This window comes from Pongo pygmaeus, chromosome 16 (assembly GCF_028885625.2).
Source record: "Pongo pygmaeus isolate AG05252 chromosome 16, NHGRI_mPonPyg2-v2.0_pri, whole genome shotgun sequence".
Taxonomy (NCBI): domain Eukaryota; kingdom Metazoa; phylum Chordata; class Mammalia; order Primates; family Hominidae; genus Pongo; species Pongo pygmaeus.
Window position 1 is genome coordinate 85,499,230 of NC_072389.2, and position 17,334 is coordinate 85,516,563.

Consider the following 17,334-nt stretch of genomic DNA (forward strand, 5'->3'; position numbering starts at 1 on the left):
TAAATAAATCTATAGATTGAATATAAGGTCAAAAATAATTTCTCTGGATGTTTCCTTGGAACTGGAAAAAAATCCCTAATAGTCAAAAGAAAGAATAAATAAGAGACTACAAAAAAATTCTGGGATGTGCTAGCTCTGCCAGATACTGAAATGTATTGAAAATCAACAATAATAAAGAGTAGCATATTGGCACAAAGGAAACAAATATTATAATCTCTGTGTGTGTATGTGTGGGAATTTTATGTATAACAAACAAAAGAGCTATCAAAAAAAAACACAGAAAAGGGAAGAATTAGTCAATATAAAGTTTGCAAAATCAAAGTAATTCAGAAAAAGAAGGAACACCTATAACTCATACAAATCTAACATGGAAATAAATTTCAGCCAGATTTGGGATTTAAAAAAAAATTGACCACAGAAAGTTAAAATGAAACAGAAATGAGTATTTAAAAAGTGATAGAAGTAGTCACAAAAAGACAGGTAATTTATAATATTAAAAGAATAGAAACATCTCTATGTTCTCCAAAAATTTTTTTTGAAAAAAGCAAATAAAACCAGGGAAAACATTCTGGAAGTATCCCTATCAGCCTCATTGCAGCAAAGTGACATTCTGTTTCCTTTTCTCCCTCCTACTCTCTCTCTCTCCCCCTGTACTGTGTTAGGAAATGGGACATACATAACTCACCTCCATGTATCACTGAATGTGCTAGACCCACAATAAATGCGGAACTGCTGAACTGAATCATTAATTATATTAGTGGCAGAAGGAAAATGGCTATTTACAAAAGATGGAATCCAACTAGAAAACTGACATATGGAAAAAGGTTTCAGCTCCCCAGTGATCAAAGAACCCCAAATTAAAACAACCAGGCATTTCTATTTTTCACCTATGTCATTAACAAAAAGCCAAACAAGATCACAGCCCCGTGGCCTTAAGCAAAAGGACAGCCAGGTTGTGTCCACTCCTGCCCCTCACTGGAGCAGGAAGCTGCTTAAGATTTACCGCGATGGTTTCAGCATTGCTATTTCTTTGATTTGTTTATAAAAAAACGCAGTAAAACCCAAGCGTAAGCAGCTTGGTGGCCAGAGACCGTGAATGCCCCGTCTTTCTCTAGCAGCAGTTACTGAAAAACCTCCAATGGCGGTTTTAATTTCCTCTCCTTGTTCATCTGGGGTCTGGTTTCCCAGGCAGCCAAGGTACTGGGTGAAGGCGGGGAAACTCATCTATCAGTTTTGTGGCTGCCATAGCATGGCGATTTTGAATCTTGCAATAAAACAAGATTAATGGGCTCGACTTCAGTGGGTCTGACATTTCAGCGACAAGGGCTGTATTCACCAGGTTTCTATACCTCTCTCCTCTTTGTTTCTCAGCCATTTTGTAATCTCAAGCCAGGTCCCTTATGTTCCCTGGGATTCCTGAGAGAATCATGTAAAAGGGACATGTAGTGTGAGCTAGGAAAAGACAAATCACCCTAATCTCCTCTCTTCAAAGACCAATGGGAATTTCAGTGGGAAATGGTCTCTCACAGCCATGGTGTTGGGATAAAGCATTAGTCATTTAATGGTTTTGGTAATCATTTTATCCATCAACATGCACTTACCATGTGCCCAGCACTGTGCAGCCACCTGGGAGCAGGGAGAGGGGAGACACAGAGGTGTGGTCACAGCACGAAGGAAGCCAGGCGAGTCAGAGAGAGTCAGAGTGAGTCAGATGCTGGGGACAGGACTCTTGGAGAAAGTAGGACTTGAGCAGGACTTCAGAAGGAGAAGGGACATTTCTTCAGGGAGGCAAACAACATCGGGAGATGTTCCCAAGTGGAGGACAAGAGGCCGCATGCAGAGATGGGTGTGGGAATGCCATGTTATTTTAGGTCACCATGCCTTCCTGCCTGCTGTTTCCTCACCTAAGACTCCAGCTCAGACCCAGCTCAAGATCCATTCCTGGGCTCCCTTCTTCTTCAGAGCCTTCCCTCCCTCTACCCCAGAGAGAAGCAACTGTCCCTTCTCTATGCCTCCTCTGCCCCCGACTTATCTTCCCTCCTCTGCCCCCGACTTATACTCTACACTGACTTATTACTATTATTTTATTGTTTGAAGTTTTAATTAAATTACTATTTACACTGCCTTATCATTATTATATTTATACGTCTGTCTCCTGTGATAGATATTGCGCTTCCTACAAGTAGCAGCACAGTGTCTGAAACACAGTAGGTACTCTGAAAATATTTCTTGTACTTAACCAAATTAATGAAAACTAATTGGTAGACAAGTGAAGAGTAGCTTGGACAGTGCTGACGGAGAAGGGGATGAGTAATAGCTGCTAACAGCTCACCTGTTTACCTAGCATTCACTACTGGCCAGGTATTTAAGTGCTTTGCATGTGTGCATTCATTTCATCTTCACAACACAACTATGAGAAAGTTGCTGTTAATATCCCCATTTCGCAGATAAGAGTGTGGAGGTGGGGAGGTCAAGGAACTCATCTGAGCTCTCTTGGCCAGCTAGGGAGCAGGCGGGGGTGGAGCTGGGCCCTGGAGGCAGTGGGCTGGCTGCGGAGCTCGCTTTAACCACGATGCCTGATGCCTGGCCGCCCCTTGTCACTGCAGGTCACTGTGGGCTTAGAACCCCAAAGTCGGAGAGGGAAATCTTGCCCCATTCCCTGTTCAGTACAAGAATGGCCATACAAACTTTACAAATAGTTGCATATTTTCTGTTTGTTTAAATTCAAGCTTTATTAGTTAACAAGGCAACCTATGGTTTAAAGTATAACAGGAGAAAACTTGATTTACAAAAAAAACAAAAAAACAATGGGCTGGGAGCGGTGGCTCACACCTTTAATCCCAGCACTTTGAGAGGCCAAGGCAAGTGGGTCACCTGAGGTCAGGAGTTCGAGACCAGCCTGGCCAACATGGTGAAACCCCCATCTCTACTAAAAATACAAAAATTAGCTGGGCATGGTGGCAGCCACCTGTAAGCCCAGCTACGCGGGAGGCTGAGGCAGGAGAATCGCTTGAACCCAGGAGGTGGAAGTTGCAGTGAGCTGAGATGGCACTATTGCCCTCTAGCCTGGGCGACAAGGGCAAAACTTGAGAGAGAGAGAGAGAGAAAGAGAGAGAGAGAGAGAAAATGCATGATTTTTATCACTCTGGGGTTAATAATAATAACAAGACTGTGCTCAGCACTTGCCATGCATGATCTTATTTAGTCCTTCCAACAACCCTTTGAGACAGGTACTACTATTATCATCTCCATTAAAAAATAAGAAGACTGAGGGTTTGTTACACTAGCAACAACAACAAGATAAACTTCCAAGAGCTAGGGAATAATGATAATTTTTAAAAGAGATGCTGAGATGCTAAAGTTAAGGTTGTACAAAGATATATCTGAAAAACATGAAGAAAAGCAGGTGTTTCGATATCAATATCAGCAAAAGCAGACTTCATGGGTAAAACAGAGAGAAGAAGAAATTGTAATTTTTTGTTGTGAAGTCTAATTCATAAAGGCATGAATATTTAATAAATTGCATTGTTAACAAATAAGATTGCATCAAAATATATTTTTAAATAGAAAGAAATGAAAGGCATAGCAATGAGAGAGGTCAATACTTCTTTAATGCTTCAAAAATGAGGAAGGTATATAATAAGAATATAAAAGGCTGAAATAATACAGTTATTAAGACAGACTTAACACATTTACATTATAATCTGGGCCCTATAAAGCTTACACTCTGTTTTGGTACCAATATATGGCCTATATTGGATGACAAAGAAAATTTTAGTTAAAAATCTCTCCAAAATAGAAACTACATTGACTCATTTTTTAAGTCAAATAAAATTTTTATTTTAAAAATCCAACCACTTGAAAATATGGAAAAAAAAACAGTATCCCAAATAATTCTAGGGTAAAAGAAAAAAATCAAAAGAGTAATTATTAAATGGTTACAAAAATGAAAATGAGGAGGCTACGTATCAATACCTCTGCAGCAATCAAAAACTGAGTTATTGCATTAAGTGTATTTATTACCAAATAAGGAAAAATAAATATAAATTAAGTAAATTACATATATTACAGAGAAAAAAATGAAGGAAAAGAGGAGGAAAAATAATGATATAAATAAAAATTAATGATTAGTAAAAAAAAAATGTAAAATTGATAATTCATCCAGAGGCTGCTTTTTTCATTAAACCCATAAACTATGCAAAACTTCAAGAAAAGCAAGTGACTATTCAAAATTAGGACTAAGAATAGATATCTAGCTATAGATGAAGAAGAAAATAAAGAATAACACTTTAAACTCTATCCTAATAGATTTGAAAATCTGTATTAAAAATCCTTTAAGATTGTACGCCATGGACACCCAACTCCTGCTACTGCAGGAGAAAAGAGAAGCTCTGCCAGATATTAAAAGATATTATCATGCTATAGTAAATAAAAATGTATGGTACTGAGGCATGAATCCACACAGGTCAAAGGAAATGAATATAGAGTATATAAACTGACACAAATTTATTCAAAAATTTAGTATATAATAAAAGCAGTGTTTAGAAGAAGTGGGGAAAAGACAGATTATTTGCTAAGCAGATCAAATATAAATATATATATATTTGTATAATTATTAAGCACTACAAAAATGAGAGTTTAAAAATAATTTCAGAAAGCAGATATCTTTCTAACTAACACAAAACCTAAAACTTATCAAAGGAAAATATGGGATCAATGCAATAACTTAGATATAAAAAGTTTTCTGCATGAGAAGAACACTAAAAAAGACAAGCAATAAACTATGAAGAAATATTTTCAATTTATATCACAACTGGGTAAATTCACCAATATAGGTAAAGAGCTATACAAATCAATAAGAAGTCGAATGCTTTAATAGGAAAATGGACAAAGTATTTGAAGACGTATTTCCCCAAAACAGAAAAAGAAATGGATTTTCTTCATATGAAAAAAAAAGTCAACCTTTTTTATAACAAGAACAGTGTAATTAGAACATATGCTGAGTTTTAAAAATTTACATATCAGGTTGATAAGTATCAAAAAGTTTGATGAAATTCAAATTTGGAGAAACTGTAGAGAAAGAGATACTCTTAAACACTTCTGATAAGAACAGATACTACACTTGATCTTAGCCAAAAGGCCAAGAAGCGATACTCTTAAACACTTCTGTAGAGAGTGTATGATATCACCTCTATAAAAGGTAATCTTATCATATCTATCAAACTTTAACTTAATTATTTCACTTCTAGATTATATATTCTATAGATAAACCCATGTATTATAAATATATTAATTGCAGCAGTGTTGTGATAGAAAATATTAGAAACAATTTAAATGTTCATCGATATTTGACGGTTAAATAAATTATAGTCCAAACATAGGATGGAAAAGTATACAGTCATTATAAATAATAAAGCAGCTCTATAAAAATTTATATGAAATGATCTGCCAGATATTAAGTGAAAAAGCTAGATGTAAACAAATTTATATAAATTACCATATGTATAAATATATAGACTCTTACATATATATGTGTATTCTTACAATTTGTATATGCATGCAATATCTCAGGCAGGATACACAAGATTCTGATATTAAGTACAAGCATACCTCATTTTGTTGCATTTTATTGTGCTTCTCAAATACTGCATCTTTACGAATTGAAGGTTTGTGTCAACCCTGTGTCAAGCAAGTCTATCAGCATTATTTTTCCTACAGCACATGCTCACGCATGTCTCTGTGTCATATTTTGGTAATTCTCATAATATTTCAAACTTTTTTATTATTATTATATCTGTTATGGTGACTGGTGACCTGTAATCTTTTAAATGTTTCTATTGTAATTGTTTTGGGACACCACAAGCCATGCCCATCTAAGAGAGCAAACTTAATCAATAAATGTTGTGTGTGTTCTGACAGCTCCAACAACAACCTGTTTGTTCCCTCTCTTTCCCTTTCCCGGGACCTCACCGTTCTCTGAGACATGACAATATTGAAATTCGTCCACTTAATAGCCCTACAGTGGCCTCTAAGTGTTCAAGTAAAAAGGAAGAGTTGCACATCTCCCACACTAAATCAAAAGCTAGAAATGATTAAACTTAGTGAGGAAGGCATGTCAAAAGCCAAGACAGACCATAAACTACACCTCTTGTGTCTAACAGTTAATCAAATTGTGAATGCAAAGGAAAAGGTTTTAAAGGAAATTAAAAGTGCTACTCCAGTGAACACTTACACAATAAGAAAGTGAAACAGCCTTATTGCTGCTATGGAGAAACTTCTAATAGTTTAGATAGATAAAACTAGCCACAATATTCCCTCAAGTCAAAGCCTAATCCAGAGTAAAGCACTAACTCTCTTCAATTCTGTGGAGGTTGAGATAGGTAAGGAAGCTGCAGAAGAAAAGTTGGAAGCTACCAGAGGTTAGCCCGTGAGGTTTAAGGAAAGAAGCTGTCTTCATAAAAATACAAGGTGAAGCAGCAAGTGCTGATGTAGAAGCTACAGAAAGTTATCCAGAAAATCTAGCCAATATCATTGATGAAGGTGGCCACACTAAACAGCAGATTTTCAGTGTAGATGAAATAGCCTTATATTGGAAGAAGATGCCATCTAGGATGACATTCATAGCTAGAAGGAGAACTCAATGCCTAGTTTTAAAGCTTCAAAGGACAGGCTGCCTTTCTTGTTAGGGGTATGCAGCTGGTGACTGTAAGTTGAAGTCAGTGCTCATTTACCATCCTGAAAATCCCAGGGCCCTTTAGAATCAGGCTGAACTTGCTCTGTCTGTGCTCTACAAATGGAAGAACAAAGCCTGGCTGACAGCACAGCTGTTTACAGCATGGTTGACTGAATATTTTTAGCCCACTGTTGATACCTACTGCCTACAAAAAAAGATTTCTTTCAAAATATTACTGCTCATTGACAATGTACCTGGTCACCCAAGAGCTCTGATGGAGATGTGCAAGGAGAGCAATGTTGTTTTCATGCCTACTAACATGATATCCATTCTACAATCCATGGGCCAAAAAGAAGTTTCTACTTTCAAGTCTTATTATTTAAGAAACATATTTTGTAAGGCTATATAGCTGCCATACATAGATTAATTAATGCCATAGATGCCATTAAGAACATTCGTAATTCAAGGGAGGAAACCAAAATATCAACATTAACAGGAGTTTTGAAAAAGTTTATTCCAGTCCTCATGAATGACTTTGAAGGGTTCAAGACTTCAGTGGAGGTAATAACTGCACATGTGGTAGAAACAGCAAGAAAACTAGAATTAAAAGTGGCGCCCAAAGATGTAACTGAATTGCTACAATCTCATGATACAACTTAAATGAATGAGGAGTTTCTTCTTATGAATGAATGAATCAGCAAAGAAAGTGGTTTCTTGAGATGGAACCTATTCCTGGTGAAGATGCTGTGAACATTGTTGAAATGACAGCAAAGGATTTAGTTGAAAAAGCTGCAGTAGGGGTTGAAAGGAATGAGTCTAATTTTGAAAGTTCTACTTTGGGTAAAATGCTATCAAACAGCATTGCATGCTACAGAGAGCTCTTTCATAAAAGAAGAGCCAATTGATGTAGCAAACATCCATGTTATCTTTTTTTTTTCTTTTTTCAAGGTGGAGTCTCACTCTTGTTGCCCAGGCTGGAGTGCAATGGCGCAATCTTGGCTCACTGCAACCTCTGCCTCCATCGTTCAAACTTCCCAAGTAGCTCAGATTACAGGTGCCTGCCACTGTGCCCAGCTAATTTTTGTGTTTTTAGTAGAGACAGGGTTTCACCATACTGGCCAGGTTGGTCTCGAACTCTCAACCTCAGGCAATCCACCCGCCTTGGCCTCCCAGAGTGCTGGGATTACAGGCATGAGCCACCACACCTGGCCAGTGTTATCTTATTTTAAGAAATTGCCACAGACACCCCAAACTTCAGCAACCACCAACCTGATCAGTCAATAGTCATCAACGTCAAGGCAAAACCTTCTGCCAACAAAAGAGATTATGACTTGCCAAAGGCTCAGATGATCATTAGCATATTTTAGTAATAAAGTATTTCTTAATTAATGTATGTACATTTTTTAGATATAATGTTATTGCACACTTGATAGACTACAGTATAGTGTAAACATAACTTTTACATGCAATAGGAAACCACAAAATTCATGTGACTTGCTTTATTATGACATTCACTTTATTGCGGTGTTGGGAAGCAAATCTGTAATATCTCTGAGGTGTGCCTGTAGCAGCCTCTGGAAAGGGACAATGGGTGATGGGGCCAGGGGATGGAGAGAGCCTTTTGTTTCACTATGAAGCCTTTTGAATGTTTTGCATTTTGTACATGTTTGTATTGCCCATTTAAAAGCAAACAGGGACAAGTTTTGAAAAACATGCCAGAAAATATTCTTACTAAAACAACTACAAAATGATTACCAAGAAAAAACTAACTAACTAAATAGCAAGTCAATTGGGCAAAAGATAAGACCAAAGAATTCACCAAAGAAGCATGGTCAGTCAATCACCAATTGTTCAGTCTCAAAAAGAAACAGTAAAAAAAAAAAAAAAAAAAAGCAATGTTTCTCAACTGAACATGCACAATGGTTCAGTGATTTGCCTACATTCTCTATAACAGACACCTGAAAGGGAGAGGGTGTAGGAGAAAGGGAAAAGAGGAAGGAGGGAAGAAAGGAGGGAGAGGGAGAAGTGGGGAGGAAGGGAGGATGCCTAATCTCTAGGTCCCTGGGTGGGGCAGAGGGGAAGGTGCAGCCAACAGGAAACTGTGACACTTCTCCTTCCTGAGCAGGAAACAGGAGCCCAGGCTACATGTTCACTTTAAAAACTTGTCCAAGGCTTATTATCCCTTATAGTATTTATAATCACAGCCCCACGCAAATGTATGTGGGTTTCCCTCCCTCCTCCCTGTTACAAAGTAAAAGCCTTAAGTCACAGAACAGGGTGCCTCAGGAAGATACTGGGAATGAGATCAACAGCCTCCTTCAAAAGTTAACCATTCCTAGAACAGTAATAATGACAATACCAGCAATTGCAAGCTATTGTTGCCCTACTTTTAATATCTCACCTCATTTAATCCCCCCAGTAGCCCTGTGAGTTAGGATTTATCTCTGCTTCATAGATGAAGACATGGTGGTTTAGAGCAGTTATGTAACTTGCCAGACATACCATTTGCCAAAGGGGGGATGGCAAGAATTTAAAACCAAACTGCACTGCCTTCTTAGATGATGTCTAGATAGAGACTGTTTTCTCTCTACCCTGCAAAACCACACATAGTATAGAAGAAATGGCTAACTTCACAGTCAGGGATGGCCAGGTCCCCCAATACCCACATCCTAATCCATATGGATCAGGGCCAGAGTGAGGAGACAGGGTGAGAACTGGTCACTGCTGACATTAGCATGGAGAGAAATGATTAACAAATCAAAGAGATTAGTTTCCATGGAAACCATCCACCTAAAGCGATATCAGTGTTCCTGGATGGATGGAGGAGCTTCTGAAATCTTAATAACGGGCCTGAAGGAACATAAGCTGTCAGGCTGGAAATGGTAAGATCTCACTGTTCAATCTTTGTTGAAACACCTATTGGACCAAGCAAAGGAGCTATACTGTAGTCAACAAAACTTGTGTTGACTAATAAGGAATTTTAGAAAAGTAAAGCTGGATGAATCACTAGTACTTGTTCGTATCTATCCAGGAAGAGGGCTTGTCTGAAAGCACCCCAGACACCAAATGTCGCCTCTTTTTAGTCCTCATTCCACTTGCCCCTTTGCGCTCCTGGGCACAGGTGATCACACCTGTCCTCTTTTCCCCCTTCCCTCCCTCTCTGCATCAATCTTTCCTTAGACTCCTAGCTGGGATTCTCTTCTTTTTGAACAACCCTATTGTTTGTCTGCCATCCACGTTCTCTGTACATTTCCTTAAGTGACCAGGACTTCCAGTAGCCCCTACTGACAAGCCCCCAGGCAGTGTCTCCAATCCTCACCCCATCTCCACATGGATGTCCCACAAGCACCGGCACCCTTGTCCCAACTGAAACCATCCTCTCCTCCTATGCTTCTTCCTCCTATCTCACTGCCTAGCTTGGGCTAGTGAGACCATCATGCATCCAAATACCCTAAGAATATACTCAACCATTCCTCTTTCCTTCATCTCCAGAATTCAATCAGTAATCACTTTCCCTCAATTCTACTTCTTCAGTATCTCACCAATTTAGTCTCTCTTTTCCACCTTCTTAATGCAACCTTGGAGTAGGTCCTCCTCTTCTCACACCTTGCCCTATCAAAAGGGCCCCAAATGAGACTTTTTACAATTTATCTAATCCATGCTCTATGCGATCATCACTGCTAGCTTTCCAAAAATCCAGTCGTGCTTTCACGGTTTAAAAACCTCCGTTGTCCCTTCAGCATCCAGGCTATCACTTTACAATTTGACCCTGTATTATCTTATTCCTGTCCTGTACCCCTTTCCCTCCTCTACCTCAATGTCCCTTGTCATTCACTGAACACAGTATCAAGCATCTGGCCTCCTGGCTGGGACCCTCGTGCCCCTTCTCCACCCAGAGAAGGCCCACTCATCCTCCCATGCTCCTGGATGGGAAGCCTTCACTGATTCCCGGAGCATTTGCCTCTCCTCTGCTGTGTGTTCACCAGCACTAAGGAGATGAGGAATAAACATAACAGTAGCCAATATTTATTGAGTGCTATGAGCCATGCACCATGCTATCACTAACCTGATGGATGTTGTCTCAGTGAGCCCTCATTGTAGCCCTCTGAGCCCACCTGCTTTACAAGTGAAGACACAACTGCTAACACCTGTGTTCTGTATTCTCTGTTGACTTATCTGGCTCCCTATTAGATTGTACACAAGCTTCCGGGGATAGAAATGGTTATCTGTATATTCCCAGAGCCAGGCAAGGACCAGGCACACGATAAAAAGGCTCACTAATTTCTGAACGGAGAGAGGAGGGAAGGAAGAAGGGATGGAGGGATGCAAGAAGGAAGGACAAACAATTTCACAAGAAGATCCTGCTCTCTTTGCTCTAACTTTGCACTCACTAAGCATCCTTCTGATTTGTAATTTACCTTCTGAACACACCTACCCCCATCACTGGCCCTGGACCTCCAATAACAAATTAATAAAGCATAGTTGGCCTATACTTGGCCTCCCATGGGTTAACATGACTTGCTTCCTCAGGATCTGACTCCTCTGGGTGACCAAAGGCAAAGTTAAGAGAATCCAAGCTGGCTTCAGATCCACACCTGTGCAGCCTCCAGGAAGGTGTAAAATTACCTTGCCCCACTCTGGCATCCCCCAAGCTACACCTAAACACTTTCTCTGCCTCTCAAGCCACCTTAAGTACTATGGGAGAGTAATGCACGACGATTTGACTTCCCCATTGTTTCTATCAACAGGCAGCTCTTGGGGCCCAAAGTTGATCTCCTGCTGGGATTTGTATATGTCTTGTTGCCAGCTGCATGCAAGGCTGGCTGGCTCACCAAGTTTAGTCTTTCTTGCATCAAAGCAACAAAGAAGCTGGCTTCTGATGAACAAATAAATGACTGGTTGGGAGAAATTTTCCAGACTCCCATCCAACAATATGCAGACAGGAGAGAGTCCTGTTTAGATGGCAATATCCACAGTATTGACTTTCTGAGATAAAATATCAGAGTGAGATAAAGGGCTCAAGGAAATCAATCTCAGCAAGCTTGGCTGCACAGAACTGGTTTTTGTAGTGTGATGTGGCCGAGAAAGCTCAGTTACTTCCTAATGCGTGTGAGTCTGCATCTCCTTTTTCATTAAAGCTGCCACTTGACAAATACAGGCTTCACCACAGCCAGCCCTGAGGGCAGCTGGCTGGAAGGAGGCCTGTCTGAAAACAGCCATTTGGGAATCCAAGGAAAATCAAAGGGCTCCAAGGCTCCAGAAGATGCCTGGGCATTGTGCAGCTGTGGGTAGGGGTATGGGGTCAGGCCCAGCTGCTGACCTACATCAGGGGAGCCTGAAATCTGGGGCCCATGCCTGACCAAGAACATAGGGTGTAAGTTCTATTGCAGTCCTGCCTTTAGCTGATATGGTTGTTTTTCTCCAACTAAGTGAAAGGAACAGAAAGGGAATCAGCACTTATTAAGCACTTACTGTGTGCCAGCCCCTGGACTGCATATTCTACATACATCATCTCATTTGATCCTTACCTCAGCACTGTGATCAGGACATCCCCACTTTTTAGATGATGAAACTGAGGCTCAGAGAAGGTAAAAGCTTTGCCCAAAACCACACAGCTAGGAAAAGATGTTGCTGGGATTTGAATTCAGGTTCCTTTGGCTCCAAAGCCTGTTCGCTGTGCTCCTGGATAACTTTGGACAAAGAATGGCAAACAGTCTTAGAAGAAGGTCTCTCAGATCTCTAGATTCTTCAAGCTCAGAGTAGACCCTGTCATAGAATGAAACTCTTCAGTGGAAGGTGATTCTGGAGATGCCCTTTATTCCAGTTTGACAAAGAGGAAAAACCTAGATTCTCTCTGGACACCTGTTATTCTTTATGCCACAGAATTATCCTTCATGCAGACCTGGGCCATCCAGCCAGTGGAGACACATGGGGAAATAGTAGAAGCATGCACACTCCACGGCAGCCTTCAGCTTAACCCCAGGACCGCAGCCCCCTCTGAAGACCTCCTGCCCCACACAGTGTGTTTGTGGGTCCCTGGCAGGGTAGGGTGGAGGGGCCTCCTTCTGTTCAAGATCAGCCTCTTCCTGCTCAGTGCTCCCACCTTCTCCCAACAGTTTTCTGCCCTAGCTACCATCTTCACTCTTTCAGAAAAATGCTGTGCCACCTGGAACACAAAACCTCCAAGATGTCAAAGTGGCACACCCTGTGCCTCAACTTCCAGAACATTTCTGAGGAGAATGCTTTCCATACTCACCACTAGGAGCCCCCATCTCAAAGTGGGCGGATGGGAAGCCAAGCATTATCCTTCTTCTCCCATATCCTTATCTGTTGAGACCCCAGGCTTTATTTATGGCCTGCTGCCCTTCTTCAGCCAAAGAAAAATGTCTTATAAAGAAATTCACATAGGTAAACCACTTTTAGGCTCCAAACCTTGGCAGACACAGGCAGGAATCCCAAGGAACAAACTCCTGCAAGACTGCTTTAACACCCTCTTCCCTACCTTGAGTCAATATTTATGGTCTGTACACAGGTTTCCACACTCATCCAAGAGTGCTTTCTTGCAGGATAGACAAATCAGAGAATTATTTTCCTGCTTTCTCTCTCTCAACTGGTAATAGTTTGTAACTTCTTGAGACTCAGCTAGAGCCAACCCTATCACAGAATCTTAGAACTAGAAGGGGCTGAGCTGGCGAGCTAGATTGTGGCAGCTCCACTAGATAGTGAGATTTTTGCCTCAAAGGATCCAAGTGTTGCTCATATATGAGCATGAGGCCTGCAATTGGTAGGTGCTGTATAATGTTGACTGCCATCTTGAAAGTCATCTGTCCAACAGCCTCCCCACTGTGGGAGATTTCTCCATGGACATTTCCTGACTAAATGCCACAAAACGGCAGCCAACTCTGTGGCCGCCAATCTGGCATGGTCTAAAAGTTGGCAAAGAGGCTGCTGCTCCCAGTTCTCTTCCCCTTCATCTGTTAGAGTTTGCCTCCACCTATGACCTCTCCAGCATCAGTCACCATATATTAGGTGAAAATAGTGAGGCCAATTCTCCATAACCACCAGGCTTAAGCCCCTTAGCATATCAAGCATAGCTGTTTGTAAGACATCACCTCCTTCCCTCTTCAGGCTTTCACCCTTCCTCAACCATTCTTGCCCCCTAGGAACTGAGAAATTTAGAGAATCAATACAAAAGTACACATAGTAAAGGCTCAATAAATAGTTATCAAGTGAACTCGCAGACAGGTCTTCATCTGCAGACCTTGTCTGGAGAAGAACTACACTGTTCAGATCTCAGTCTAACTTCCAGGGGCAATCTTTGACCCTTAGCATGCATCGCTACCTCACAGACTCCGCTGACCATACATAGAAGCAAGACATCCCACTTCATCAGCTGGAGCTGCAAAATCAGCTCACTTAAAAAAAAAGATTTAAAGAGCTCAGCTTAGCTAATGTGAAAATGTCCTTCTCGCTTCACTGGGGTCCCTTCCTCCTATAAGAAGCCTTAAACCCTATGGACTCAGCCTAAAGGCCATCCATGCAGAGAGAGACACAGAGAATGCAGCCTGGTCACCAGCAAGCCTTCCCAGCTGCTGGCCTGGCCTCACAGTGCCCCTGTAGAAAATGGCAGTGTCACACCATGGGTGTGAGGGGTGGTGGGGAACTACCATGGCTGGTCCGGAAGCAGTTCCTCCAGGGGTATTGGGAGAAGGAAGAAAGGACCTCTCTCTCCAGTGTGATGGCCACAGCTGTGGCCATGAAAATAGTCCTCTTGCATCTCTCTTGATATGTATACCGAGTTTGGGGCATTGGTTCTGACTCTTCCACCCCATTCTTCTCGCATTTCTGACATATTCTCCAGGAATGAGGTTGGAGACATAAAGAGAAGGGTCTTACTAGTGTCCTTCAGGTTGCCCTTAATACAAACACCCACAATCTACCAGAGAAATCTTTAATTTATAAGGAGAAAGGAGTCAGGTCTACTGTTCTTTGTTTTCCCCCAGGAGGCTTCTGTGGCCAAGATACACAATTTCACACGTCCTCTATAAAGATTTTTTAAATTAAGAAATTTCAATGTAAAATAATTTAAACATAATAAAAAGAATAGAAAATCAAGTTATAATTAAGAATTCACCACCCAGATTTAACCAATATTAATCCATTGGCAGATTTGCTCTGATTTTGTTTCTGAAAGGAATAAAAGTTACAGCTACCTCTATCCCTAGGCCGCCCTCACCCTATATCCAGAAGTAATCCCCTAATTTAATCCTAAAGTGGGTAGGTAACATTCTAATATATGAGTTTAATAGAGTCTGATAGCAGGACTCTGGGGCCAGAAATAAATGTTTGAATCCCAGCTCCTCTACTTACTGGCCCTGTGCCTCAGTTTCAGCATCTGTAAAATAAAGTTGGGAGGATTAAATGAGATAATGCATTTAAGTCCCTTAAATAACACTTGGCACATAGAGACACTATCTTAGTTCATTTTCTGTTGCTTATAAAATAATACCTGAAACTAAATAATTTATAAGAAACAAAATTCCTTACAGTCTGGAGGCTGGAAAATCCAAGATTTAGGAGGTGCATCTGGTGAGCACCTTCTTGCTGATGGGGACTCTTTGCAGAATCCCAAGGCAGTGCAGTGCATCACATGGTGAGGGGCTGGGTGTGCTAGCTTGGGTTACTCTCCTCCTTCTTATAAAGCTACCAGTCCCACTCCCATGATAATCCATTATTACATTAACCCATTAATTCATGGTAATCCACTCATTAGGGTAGAGCCCTCATGACCCAGTTGCCTCTTAAATGCCCCTCTCTCAACACTACCATGTTTCAAATTAACGTTCAACAGGCACTTGTACATTTTAGCTATTATTAGTAACGCATATGTTTATGTATTTTCTAACATATGTGTGTATCCATAAACAATTTATGTGATTGTTTTAAAGTATTTTATAAATATACATAAATAGTATCATCTGCACATATCCTTTTAACTTTTTTTTTTAACTCAACTGTCTGTTCTGAGATTTGAGTATGTTGACTTACATAGATTCAGTTCATTGTTAATGAGGTATAATATCTCATTGTATGAATATACTTGAATTTAATTATGCATCCCTGTATTGATAGACCCTTGAGTTCCTTCTGATTTTTCACAGTTACTGCAATAAATCAGTGCACAGTTCCATGTGTGCATGCAAGAATTAGATGCCTACCAGTGGAGCTGCTGGCTGTTCACAACTGCGACTTCAGTAGATATTTTTACTTCCAATAAATATTCTTGAGTTCTGTCCTGGGATGCAATTAAGGTACTTGGAAACATTTTATCCTTTTGAGATTAACTTTTAAGCTTTATTAGATGGAACCAGAGCAGTCTTTAGTCCGGGGCTAATTTTTTCCCATCATTGATTACTTCTGATTACTCTCCCTGATACTCTGTGAATTACGAGATTTTCCCACTCTGGCTTGTGACACAAACCATTCTCAGTCTTATGTGAGTTCCAGAGATTGCACCCACTAATTATTTCCATTGTTTTCTCCAATGGAAATACTTGAGTAGTTTCCTTAAGTAAATGCACTGAGCACCTTCAGCTGAAGACTCAAGGGTAAACCTCTCCAGATCCCTCAAGCTCTCTTGCTGTCTGTAGCTTTCCCCTCCTATGCTATTTCCTGTCAGCTGTAGCCCTCTTGCTCTCCGTAGACTCCCAACTCCATCTCTTTGACACAACTCAGGAGTGCCCCAGACTGTGCATGAGTGGGATCTGCAAATTCTCAAGGTAGTAAGCTGGAGTGATTGTAGGACTTGCCTTGTTTGTTTTCTGTCTCTCAGAGGTCATGGTCTTGGTCTTGGTCTTGTGCTGCCTAATGTCTGTGTGCCTTATGGTTTCCTATATTTTCTTTCTTGTTTTCAGTCATTTCAGCCCAGAGGTAAATCCAGTCCCTGTGACTTCATCAAGACCAGAATGATATTGTTAATCTGTTCTTTGAGGTGATCAAAACATTTTACAATCATATCAATGGTATGGGAAAGTTCTAGATTCTACACAAATTTCCCCATTATCAGTTTTCTAAAATTTTAAACAATCTAATAGCTAAAAATGGTACAGACGAGTATCTCACAGTTTAATTTTGCATTTCCCTGATTACCAGTGGGATTGTGCATCTTTTTACGTATTGGCCATTTGGGTATCTTCTATGAATGTCCTCCCTACTGCTTTGCTCATTTCTATATCGGCTTGTTTATCTTTTTATATATTGATTTGTATAGGTTAATTCCTTACATATTCTGGATATCGATCTTTTGTTAGGTAAAGGTATAAGATGCTACTTGGGAGAATATTTTCCCAGTCTATGGTTCGTGTTTTCACCTTGTTTATAGTTTCTTTTATCATATAAAACTTTCTATTTTTTATGTATTCAAATTCATCAATCTTTTCCTTTATGGTTTGTGCTTCTGTGTATTATTTAAGAAATCTTTCCCTATCCTGACACATTGAAGATGTCTCTTATATTTTCTTGTGAAACTTTTAAAATTTAGCTCTTCATATTGTACCATTAGTCCATCTGGAGTTTATAGCATGAGTTAGGAATTGTTTTTCCCTATGGGGATGACCAATTGTTTGAGCACTATTAATTAAATAAACCCATCCTTTCCCTTC

The 17,334-nt window shown here is 40.3% G+C and overlaps 1 long non-coding RNA gene and 1 pseudogene across 3 annotated transcripts in view; both read right to left on the reverse strand.

The window, feature by feature from the left end:
• The window catches only part of LOC129014186 (uncharacterized), a 167,511-nt gene that overhangs the window by 91,690 nt on the left and 58,487 nt on the right, over positions 1–17,334 (reverse strand). The window lies entirely within an intron of this gene.
• On the reverse strand, positions 4,995–5,152 carry LOC129014829 (U2 spliceosomal RNA; annotated as a pseudogene).